The following is a 12,354-nucleotide window of genomic DNA, read 5'->3' as shown; positions in this document are numbered from 1 at the left end:
TGCAGAACTACATATGCGACCCCTCCAAGTGTGCTTAGGTCACAAGCGGGGGGGGCAAAAGAACGATCTAGTGTTGGCTTCACCCAAGGTCCAACAGGCACTACAATGGTGGAACACCTCAAACATACTGAAAGGAAGAGCCTTCAAGGACCCATTCCCTCAAGCGACAATCACAACCGATGCATCACTCATGGGTTGGGGTGCTCATATGAAGGGCATTGTGATTCAGGGCCACTGGGCCACACAGCAACAGACATTGCACATCAACATGTTGGAACTGTTAGCCATTTACATAGCTCTCAAAGCATTCCTACCAAACATAACAGTGTAAAATGTCCTTCTACAAACAGACAATATTACAGCAATGTATTACATTCGGAAATAGGGAGGGACCCAATCCTTCCAACTGTCATACCTAGCACAGGCCTTATGGAAATGGGCAAACAGTCACAAAGTCCACCATACATACCAGGACAGGACAACTCCATTGCTGACCAGCTAAGCAGGACACAACAACAAGTTCACAAGTGGGAAACATTCACTCAACAATACTTCCAACGTTAGGGAACCCCCACAATAGATCTGTTCACCACTGTCGAAAACTCAAAATGCCAAACCTTCACATCCAGACACCCACACCGCAATCCAAGGAGAACGCACTATGGATGACCTAATCAGGGATATTTGCATACACTTTTCCGCCTTTCCCACTCATTCCATACGTGATCAGGAAACTCAGACTTCATTTACCTTGATACTCATAGCTTTCACATGTGCTCGACAACCATGGTACACAACACTATTAGAGCTATCCCTTGCACCTCATGAGAAGCTACCCAACTATCCAAACCTTCTTACTCACAGTGGGGGCAGGGTGAGGCATCTCAACACTCAAGAGCTCAATCTTGCAATCTGGCTTGTGAAGTCATAGCATTTGGATACTTAAATCTATCCCCAGAATGCATGACTATTTTAAGAGGCCAGAGCACCAACCCCAAGGGCATGCTATGCTACTTAATGTAAACGTTTTGTTCACTATATTGCTTCACAAAACATTAATCCATCTTCTCCAACAGAATAACAACTTGTTTGATACTTATTACATTTACAAAAAGCACATTTAGCATATACCTCCATACACCTACATTTATCAGCCATTGCAGCGTATCTACAAAACAAGAAGCATCAATGTCTTTTCCTCATTCCTGTCATAAAAGCCTTCATGGAAGGATTAAAAAGTAATTCTACCTTGTACACCACCTTTACCTACATGGAACTTAAACATTATGTTAACAAGATACATGAGGCTACCATTTGAGCCACTTAATAACTGTCAAATACAATCCTTAACATGGAAGGTGGCTTTCCTCGTAGCAATAACCTCCCTACGAAGGATCGGCGAAATATATGCGCTCACGATTGAAGAATCCTATTTTCGAGTGTTCCCAAATAAAGTGCATTTACGCACAAACCCAAAAGTTCCTACCAAAAGTTATATCACCTTTACATTTAAATCAAACTTTAGAGTTACTCGTTTTCTTTCCAAAACCTGAAACTGTAGCAGAACATGCTTTACATAAACTGGATGTTAAACGTGCACGTCTGTACTATTTGAAACACACAAAACCTTTTGGAAAACACAACAACTGTTTGTATCTTTCGCAAATCCACGTAAAGGTAATGCTATCTCAAAATCAGGAATAGCATTAATGGATAATCAAATGTATACAAATTTGCTCTGCCAAGGCAAAACGAACAGTAACAACCATGCCAAGGGTTCATTCAGCAAGGAAAATAGGAGCAACAACGGCGTTTCTAGGGAATAGCCCTCTCACTGACATTTGCAAAGCAGCAACATGGATAAACCCACACACTTTTACAAACACACTGTTTTGTGGATGTACAAGCCAGAGTCTGGGCCCAACACTAGATGGCAGGGGTATGCATAGCATGTGAATCTGCAGCACTACACGCTACGAATAGATGCTTGCAGGGTAAGTAACATACTCCATTTCTAGGTATGTATTGATTTGGACCCCTGCCTGTAGTGTAGGTTATTTAGGTTTAAGGCTTTTTAATGTAGATAGGCAGACCATGGCTGGCTAAAGTGATGCACAGTGCTGTGTTGGGTTCGTCCAGCGGAGTCAGGTTCAGTGTCCATGGATGTATATCTAGGTCTCCTTCCTGAAGACTCCCTGAAAACTGTAACAGCTACTTTTGTAGTGCTGAATAGCCTTAGTATGCCGGAGAGGGGAAGCTGTGGGCCGATGGTAAATGCAATCTAGGCAATTGATCTCAAAATCTGTGTGATAGTATGGCAGAAACGATGGGTGAGGTTGTCTTTGAAGCAAGTTCCATCAAGGTGATGAGATCTAAAAAGTAGTCTTTAATTGTTTCATTGTCGAAACTGGAAGGCCAACTAATACTGGTTTAATGAAAGACATTAGATTTAATGAGCTTAACAGTACAATTGAGGATTTGTTGGATATCTGTTATTCAGTGTTAGTAAAGATACTTCGAGTAAGTTGTATTCAGTGAAAGTTGTTTCCCAGGATATTTTTTCCTTCACCTTCAGAAATGCACGCAATATAATGATTTCTACCTTGTCCAGAAATGAAGCCTTTACTCTAGGACTGTGTTGAATGCTATAAAAGTTTGGAATATCGTAGCTCATGTTAGATAGGAGTGATGGCAGGGAACTTTCTGGCATTCTCGTGCCTCATTTCTTCGAATCTCAATTTTCACTGTTAATAAATGTGATCAAATAAAATTTAAGAGATGGGGTGAATGTGATGGCACTTTGGCGGTAAAGAATAGCACTTCAAAATTGGCACAGGTTAGAGGGTTGGTTACAACGGAGATGAGAGGGGCATAGGTAAAGAGAAGAACCAGTCCTGGAATAAGAGGTACCAAGTATTATGCTGGGCTTCTTCTCTGATGATTGACACATAAAGGTTGTGAGTTATGATTCTTTCCTGTAGCAGAGGTCGACTGAAAAGTGTGAGGGGCTTTCCCCTCTCATTAGGAACAGTCAGTCTGTATGAGATGCCCTCTTCTCTTATATGATAGGGAAAGTTTAGAACAACCTGCATCTCTGTGTACCGGAAAGCGGTCTGAGTAATTTTCTTTATTGAAAGGAAATGCGAAATATTACATACCTTCTTTAATGAGTGATAGTAAGAAATGTTAGGTAGCCTACTCTATTGGGTGGGAGTTAAGATATGTGAGGCACCACATTCACTATAGAAGGTGAAACAGAGAGGTGTGAGCCACCTACCTCTCAATGAACCAGAGGTGTGAGACACCTACCTCTATGAAACAGAGGTGTGAGACACCTACCTTTTTATTAAGTGATAGTAAGAGGTATGTGGTATTCCCTGTACTAAGATGGAAGTAAGTTGTTGAGGCATACTCTTTTCCAGGGCCGGCTTTAGCGCTGGTGGCGCCCCGTTCGACAGTCTTTTTCATCCCCACCCCCCACATTACCTCCTCTTCAGATTCCCTCACTACCACCTAGGCCTTTCAAATCTCCAAAGCCTCTCTCTCGCATACATTTAATTTGTTTTAAAGCACTGGTAAAGGCTTGCGTTACTAATCCACTCAGCTATCCACTTTAAATACAGATCTGTTCTTTGCAGCAGGCATATTAACCCTCGACTCTCCTTTATGGTGAGTCAAAACGGCCACTAGACAAATAAACACAGCGCCCCCACCTGAGGTCAGCGCCTTGTGCAGCAGCACCAGTTGCACTGCCCTAAAGCCGGCCCTGCTCTCCTCTTTTCAGTCAGCGTTGTGAAAATCGCTTTATCTACTAAGGGGTAGTTGGGAGACGGGATTTGCCCTTTACTGTAATGTATGGCATTGATGAGAGGCTCCCCTGAACACATTAAAGATGAGATGTTTTGACTGTGATATTTTGTTCTGCAGTGGACGAAAATGCTAACGATAACCACCAAGGCCAACTCAACAAGGCATGGAAAAAACCAGCTGCTCCCAGTACTCGTGAATGGGAGGGAAGATGATTTGTGGTGCAGTGAGTTAGAAAGGTGAGCTCAAACGAGGAAGAAAGGGAACATTTGATTGGATGGAAGAGTGCAAAGAGAACAAACTGTGACTAGGGCAAGGCAAGAATATGACAGGACAGAGAAGCATTTATGACGTAAAAAGGATTTCTATATGTATATAGGAGAAACGAGCTGATACAGTAAAACTACATGTGATTGGGAAGGGCAGAATAATACCGTAGGGAGGCTGACCATAAGGTCTTTTGTATTGGAGGATCACTATAGGATCATGTAAGATGCGTGACACCAAAGGGCCTTGTGAGACAGACACACCCATGGGGCCACATACAACACAAAAGGGACATCGTAGACATACAGCAGAACTTATGGCAATCCACTTTTTGAATAGTGACTGCTCACAGCCACTGCCAGCGCAGTTTATTTCTCAGCTAAGAAACTTTCAAGAATTTGCAAATCTTTTTCTGCCCAAGGAACCACTGAACCACTGCAGTAACAATCAGACTGCAGCTTGCCTGTACACTTCAGTCCCCTTAAACTACAGTACACTTTTGACTGTCTATTCTACATCGACAGTAGGAGTTTTTTTTTTGTTTTTTTCAGAAAATTGAGCCAGAGTAATTGGAACATTAGCTAGAACTTCTTCAAAGTCAATTGTTGAAGGTTAGGCTACCGTTCAGTAGTTTTTAGCCTGTACACTGGGTCTTGTTCGTGTTTTATCATGGAAGTTCCTCCATGACATTCAATTTACTATCGTTTTAGCTCCCCCTACGGTTGGAAAACACCTGCCCATTCATTTATTGTAGTGGTGGTTGTTTCATCCATATTTTGTTACTGATTTGAAGCATGCCAACAGTCAGTTTTTGACGTAATAGCAAACCCGCATTGAGCTATTGAGAATTTCCCTTTACCTAGCCTTTTGCTTTGGTGAGTATCAAGCACCCTTAAGTGTACCATAGAAGACTGGGATTTAATCTCCCTGTGGCTGTATACAAGACTTGTGGCAAAACTTTAGCAACTTGCTCTTATAAGAGCCACAGTAGGTTTTCTGCCTGGCCTATACTGTTTTAATAAGAACAGGTTGGCAATTACACATATCTTCTAGTGTTCCTTTTCAGCGCCCTGTTGGATTTTCATGGCAGCCAATGAATTGTGCTCCTTTTTAGGTCTCGGCCTGACGTAGGCAGCGCATGCGATGCCTCGTCATACGAGGCTTCTTGGAATCGATGCGATTCCAGAAGCCTCGTCCCAGCTCCACCTTAACTTTTGATTTGTGCGCGTTGTTTTGCGTCACAAATTATGCCAAAGGCAGTGCAATGATTGCACTGCAGGCATGTCACTCCCTTATTGTTGCCACCCTGTCTCCTTTTATCTGCTCCCTCCGGGATTGGATATTTTACCCGCAGCGTTACACTAGATCCTTTATTTACTGGGGAAGCACTATTTGTTTCCCCTTCCGTCTGTCTCTCTGAGACACAGCTGCTTGTTTACAGCGGCTGCCTGGCCAATCGTTTTTTCTGCCAGGGTGTGTTTGAGTGCGTGTGTGAGATAGAGAGCATGTTTGTGTTGGCGTCAATGTATGTGTCTCTGGTCTGTGGTGTTCGTGTGAGAAGTGGCGCCTGTGTGTGTGTCAGTGTGTTCTCTCATTGAGTATGTATGTGTGTGCTGGCGTCAATGTATGTGTTTCTGGTCTGTGGTGTTCGTGTGAGAAGTGGCGCCTGTGTGTGCCAGTGTGTTCTCTCAATAAGTGTGTATGTGTGTGCTAGTGTGCTGTGTGAGATGATGCCAGTGCGTGTGTGTGAGTTGGTGTCAATATCTGAGTTGTGATGTCTGTGCGTGTGACGGTCACTCATTGCGACCCCTGTGTCTCTTTGTCTGTAGCTGCGTGTTGCCGCACAATGCCACAGGCCTCCTCTCTACCATGTCGGTGCCACGGAAGATCTGAATTGGAAGGGCTTAGACATTATTTAAATGCCAGGATTAACGTGTCGCACATGCCTTCATTTGGGCATAGTTTACGAAAGAAATCAGTGGATTTACATGTACCGTATAGGACACAGCTGAGCCAGAGTAGGAGGTGTTAAATCAGCGCAGTTAAATAAAACCTCAGTACACACAAGAGATTGGCGTGTTGGAAAAGTCTTCTTTTATTACAAAAGTGCAGCGAATCCCGACTTGGGATCTGAAATGGTCCAGTGACTTGATTGCTCTGGTCTGACCTGGGTTTTACTATATTCCTCCCCTCACCTCACTTGTCCACATGGCGTGATCCTCTGCCGTTAACTCTACCTTTCTGGACGTCATTTCTGTCATCGATCTGAATTGGAAGGGCTTAGACATTATTTAAATGCCACGATTAATGCCCTGATGACAAACTCAGGTTTAATTCCGCGATAAGGAGTTCGTGCAGGGATTGTACTGCATAGCTGTGCGATGATGATCCCACTCCAGATGTTTTACCCTGGCAGATTTCAGCATGTCTAATCTAATGGGATTTAACAGCGGAAAAGGCCTTGAAAAAAATACAAAACAAATACCGATTCGGAGTGTGAAGACTCATTTCCAAATCAAAAACTTGGAATAGGAGGTATTAATCATACACGATGCATACCTCAGCCCGGGCAGTGTTTTTTTACTGGGGAGGTAAATACGGTAAGGCCCACTTCTATTAAGGTTCTCTCTACTCTCTACTAATCACTCTTTACTCACTCTCTACTACTCACTATGTACTACTCTCTACTACTCACTCTCTACTAGTCCCTACTACTCAATCTCTACTACTCTACTCATTCTCCTCTACTACTCTACTCATTCTCTACTACTCCCTACTACTCGCTCTACTACTCACTCTCTCCTACTCTCTACTACTCACTCTGTACTACTCTCTACTCACTCTCTACTACTCTTCTCACTCTCTACTACTCACTCTGTACTACTCTCTACTATTCACTCTAGTACTCAATCTCTACTTCTCACTACTACTTACTCTCTACTCACTCTCTACTACTCTACTCTTTACTCACTCTACTACTCACTCTCTACTACTCACTACTACTCACTACTACTCACTCTCTACTACTCACTCTCTACTACTCACTCTCTACTCTACTAATCACTCTCTCTCATGTCTAATCTGATGGGATTTTACAGGGGAAAAGGCCTTGGAAAAAATACAAAACAAATGGAATTTCGCACTTTAAACACCGATTCGGAGTGTGAAGACTCATTTCCAAATCAAAAACATGGAATAGGAGGTATTAATCATACACGATGCATACCTCAGCCCGGGCAGTGTGTTTTTTACTGGGGAGGTAAATACGGTACGGCCCACTTCTATTAAGGTTCTCTCTACTCTCTACTAATCACTCTCTACTCACTCTCTACTACTCACTCTCTACTACTCTACTCATTCTCTACTACTCTACTACTCTACTCATTCTCTACTATTCTCTACTACTCACTCTCTAGTACTCACTCTACTACTCTCTACTAGTCACTCTACTACTCTACTCACTCTCTACTACTCTACTACTCACTCTGCTACTCTCTACTACTCACTCTCTACTACTCACACTCTACTACTCACTCTGCTACTCTACTACTTACTCTCTACTACTCACTCTCTACTACTCTCTACTCTCTCTACTACTCACTCTACTACTCTATACTACTCTCGACTACTCTCTACTACTCACTCTCTACTACTCTCTGCTAACCACTCTACTACTCACTCTATACTACTCACTCTCTACTACTCACTCTCAAAAACTCTCTACTACTCTACTCTCTGCTCATTCTCAACTACTCACTCTCTACTACTATCTCTATTACTACTCTCTACTACTCACTCTCTACTATTCTACTACTCACTCTCTACTACTCTCTACTCTACTAATCACTCTCTCTCATGTCTAATCTGATGGGATTTAGCAGGGGAAAAGGCCTTGAAAAAAATACAAAACAAATGGAATTTCGCACTTTAAACACCGATTCGGAGTGTGAAGACTCATTTCCAAATCAAAAACTTGTAATAGGAGGTATTAATCATACACGATGCATACCTCAGCCCGGGCAATGTGTTTTTTACTGGGGAGGTAAATACGGTACGGCCCTCTTCTATTAAGGGATGTCTGTGACTGTAACCTGTGTGGAGACCTGATAGGCTGAATCTGCTCCTACTGGCACCTGGGACTAAGATGTGTATTCGAAGGGTCAGTTGGTGGACCTCCTATGTGGCTACAGAGATATAGGCTGCAAGAGGCCTTTTTCCTTGAGTGACCAGCAGACCACTTGTAACTGGAACTCTCTCTACTCTCTACTAATCACTCTCTACTCACTCTCTACTACTCACTCTGTACTACTCTCTACTACTCACTCTCTACTAGTCTCTACTACTCACTCTCTACTACTCTACTCATTCTCTACTACTCTACTCATTCTCTACTGCTCTACTCATTCTCTACTACTCTCTACTACTCTACTACTCTCAACTACTCACTCTACTATTCTCTGCTACTCACTCTCAACTACTCACTCTCTACTACTCTACTAATCACTCTCTACTAGTCTCTACTACTCACTCTCTACTACTCTACTCATTCTCTACTACTCTACTCATTCTCTAATACTCTACTACTCTACTACTCACTCTCTCCTACTCTCTACTACTCTACTACTCTCAACTACTCTCTACTACTCTCTGCTACTCACTCTCAACTACTCACTCTCTACTACTCTCTCAAAAACTCTCTACTACTCTACTCATTTTCTACTACTCACTCTCTACTACTATCTCTATCACTACTCTCTACTACTCACTCTCTACTACTCTACTACTCACTCTCTACTACTCTCTACTCTACTAATCACTCTCTCTCATGTCTAATCTGATGGGATTTAACAGGGGAAAAGGCCTTGAAAAAAATACAAAACAAATGGAATTTCGCACTTTAAACACTGATTCGGAGTGTGAAGACTCATTTCCAAATCAAAAACTTGGAATAGGAGGTATTATTCATACACGATGCATACCTCAGCCCGGGCAGTGTTTTTTTACTGGGGAGGTAAATACGGTACGACCCACTTCTATTAAGGTTCTCTCTACTCTCTACTAATCTCTCTCCACTCACTCTCTACTACTCACTCTCTACTACTCACCCTCTACTACTCTACTCATTCTCTGCTACTCTCTACTACTCTACTCATTCTCTACTACTCTCAACTACTCACTCTCTACTACTCACTCTCTCCTACTCTACTACTCACTCTCTACTACTCTCTACTACTCACTCTCTACTAATCACTCTCTCTCATGTCTAATCTGATGGGATTTAACAGGGGAAAAGGCCTTGATAAAAATACAAAACAAATGGAATTTCGCACTTTAAACACTGATTCGGAGTGTGAAGACTCATTTCCAAATCAAAAACATGGAATAGGAGGTATTAATCATACACGATGCATACCTCAGCCCAGGCAGTGTTTTTTTACTGGGGAGGTAAATATGGTACGACCCACTTCTATTAAGGTTCTCTCTACTCTCTACTAATCTCTCTCCACTCACTCTCTACTACTCACTCTCTACTACTCTACTCATTCTCTACTACTCTCTACTACTCTACTCATTCTCTACTACTCACTCTCTCCTACTCTACTACTCACTCTCTACTACTCACCCTGTTCTACTCTACTACTCACTCTCTGCTACTCACTCTCTACTATACTACTCACTCTCTACTGCTCACTCTCTACTACTCTACTCTCTCTACTACTCTCTACTACTCACACTCTACTACTCACTCTCTACTACTCACTCTGTTTTACTCTACTATTCACTCTCTACTACTCTACTACTCAGTCTCTACTGCTCACTCTACTACTCTACTCTCTCTACTACTCTCTACTATTCACTCTCTACTACTCTCAACTACTCTCTACTACTCACTCTACTACTCTCTGCTACTCACTCTCAACTACTCACTCTACTACTCTACTAATCACTCTCTACTACTCACTCTCTGCTACTCACTCTCAACTACTCACTCTACTACTCTCAACTACTCACTCTCTACTACTATCTCTATTACTACTCTCTACTACTCACTCTCTACTACTCTACTACTCACTCTCTACTACTCTCTACTCTACTAATCACTCTCTCTCTCATGTCTAATCTGATGGGATTTAACAGGGGAAAGGCCTTAAAAAAAATACAAAACAAATGGAATTTCGCACTTTAAACACTGATTCGGAGTGTGAAGACTAATTTCTAAATCAAAAACTTGGAATAGGAGGTATTAATCAAACACGATGCATACCTCAGCCCGGGCAGTGTTTTTTTACTGGGGAGGTAAATACGGTACGACCCACTTCTATTAAGGGATGTCTGTGACTGTAACCTGTGTGGAGACCTGATAGGCTGAATCTGCTCCTACTGGCACCTGGGACTAAGATGTGTATTCGAAGGGTCAGTTGGTGGACCTCCTATGTGGCTACAGAGATATAGGCTGCAAGAGGCCTTTTTCCTTGAGTGACAAGCAGACCACTTGTAACTGGAACTCTCTACTCTCTACTAATCACTCTCTACTCACTCTCTACTACTCACTCTGTACTACTCTCTACTACTCACTCTCTACTAGTCTCTACTACTCACTCTCTACTACTCTACTCATTCTCTACTACTCTACTCATTCTCTACTACTCTCTACTACTCTACTACTCTCAACTACTCACTCTACTATTCTCTGCTACTCACTCTCAACTACTCACTCTCTACTACTCTACTAATCACTCTCTACTAGTCTCTACTACTCACTCTCTACTACTCTACTCATTCTCTACTACTCTACTCATTCTTCAATACTCTACTACTCTACTACTCACTCTCTCCTACTCTCTACTACTCACTCTCTACTACTCTACTACTCTCAACTACTCTCTACTACTCACTCTACTACTCTCTGCTACTCACTCTCAACTACTCACTCTCTACTACTCTCTACTACTCTACTCATTTTCTACTACTCACTCTCTACTACTATCTCTATCACTACTCTCTACTACTCACTCTCTACTACTCTACTACTCACTCTCTACTACTCTCTACTCTACTAATCACTCTCTCTCTCATGTCTAATCTGATGGGATTTAACAGGGGAAAAGGCCTTGAAAAAAATACAAAACAAATGGAATTTCGCACTTTAAACACTGATTCGGAGTGTGAAGACTCATTTCCAAATCAAAAACTTGGAATAGGAGGTATTAATCATACACGATGCATACCTCAGCCCTGGCAGTGTTTTTTCACTGGGGAGGTAAATAGGGTACGGCCCACTTCTATTAAGGTTCTCTCTACTAATCTCTCTACTCACTCTGTACTACTCACTCTCTACTAGTCTCTACTACTCACTCTCTTGTACTCACTCTCTACTAATCTACTCATTCTCTACTACTCTCTACCACTCTACTCATTCTCTACTACTCTCTACTAGTCACTCTCTACTAGTCACTCTCTACTACTCTGCTCACTCTCTACTCATTCTCTACTACTCATTCTGTACTACTATCTATTACTACTCTCTACTACTCACACTACTACTCACTCTACTACTTATTACTCTACTAATCACTCTCTACTACTCTACTCTCTCTACTGCTCTCTAGTACTCACTCTCGACTACTCTCTACTACTCACTCTCTACTACTCTCTAGTACTCACTCTACTCTCTACTACTCTACTCTCTCTACTACTCACTCTCGACTACTCTCTACTACTCACTCTACTCTCTACTACTTACTCTCTACTACTCACTCTCTACTACTCTCTCTACTCTCTACTACTCACTCTCTACCTCTCACGCTACCTCTTGCTCTACCTCTCTCTCTGTCTCTCTCTCTACTACTCTCTACCTCTCTACTTCTCTACCTCTACCTCTCTACCTCTCTTCATTCTACCTCTCTACTCTCTACCCCTCTACCTCTACCTCTCGTGCTACCTCTCGCTCGACCTCTCTCTCTGCCTCTCTCTACTACTCTCCACCTCTCTACACGCACACATATGCACATATATATATATATATATATGTTCGAGGCATATGAGCTGCAGATTACACACTTTTGCATAGATCGCCATCCGGTTGTTGGGCCCGGATGTTTGCAGTTTGTTTTTCCTCTTGGAAAGTCTTTGGAAGTCACGAGGTCTGTGACTCCTCCTTTGGATCGTATTGCGCATGGGCTTCGGCTCCATCCTCAGATTGTTTTTTTCCGCCATCGGGCTCGGATGTAATACTTTGTGCTCCGGTTCCGAACATTTCCAGTTCGACGATCGAAGCGG

General features: G+C 42.4%; 1 protein-coding gene across 4 annotated transcripts in view; it reads left to right on the top strand.

The window, feature by feature from the left end:
• Positions 1–12,354, top strand: part of DNMT3B (DNA methyltransferase 3 beta) — a 511,613-nt gene that overhangs the window by 486,430 nt on the left and 12,829 nt on the right. Inside the window, exon 19 of one of the 4 annotated variants that reach the window (XR_014966866.1) lies at positions 3,928–4,046. The exons of the other annotated variants lie outside the window; for them this stretch is intronic. The gene's annotated coding sequence lies outside the window, so the exon portion shown is untranslated. The remainder of the gene's footprint in view (positions 1–3,927; positions 4,047–12,354) is intronic. 4 annotated transcript variants of the gene reach the window in all.

Source organism: Triturus cristatus, chromosome 7 (assembly GCF_964204655.1).
Source record: "Triturus cristatus chromosome 7, aTriCri1.1, whole genome shotgun sequence".
In the NCBI taxonomy this organism is placed as follows: domain Eukaryota; kingdom Metazoa; phylum Chordata; class Amphibia; order Caudata; family Salamandridae; genus Triturus; species Triturus cristatus.
The sequence above is the reverse complement of the archived record's forward strand: the minus strand, read 5'-3'. Positions and strand labels throughout refer to the sequence as shown.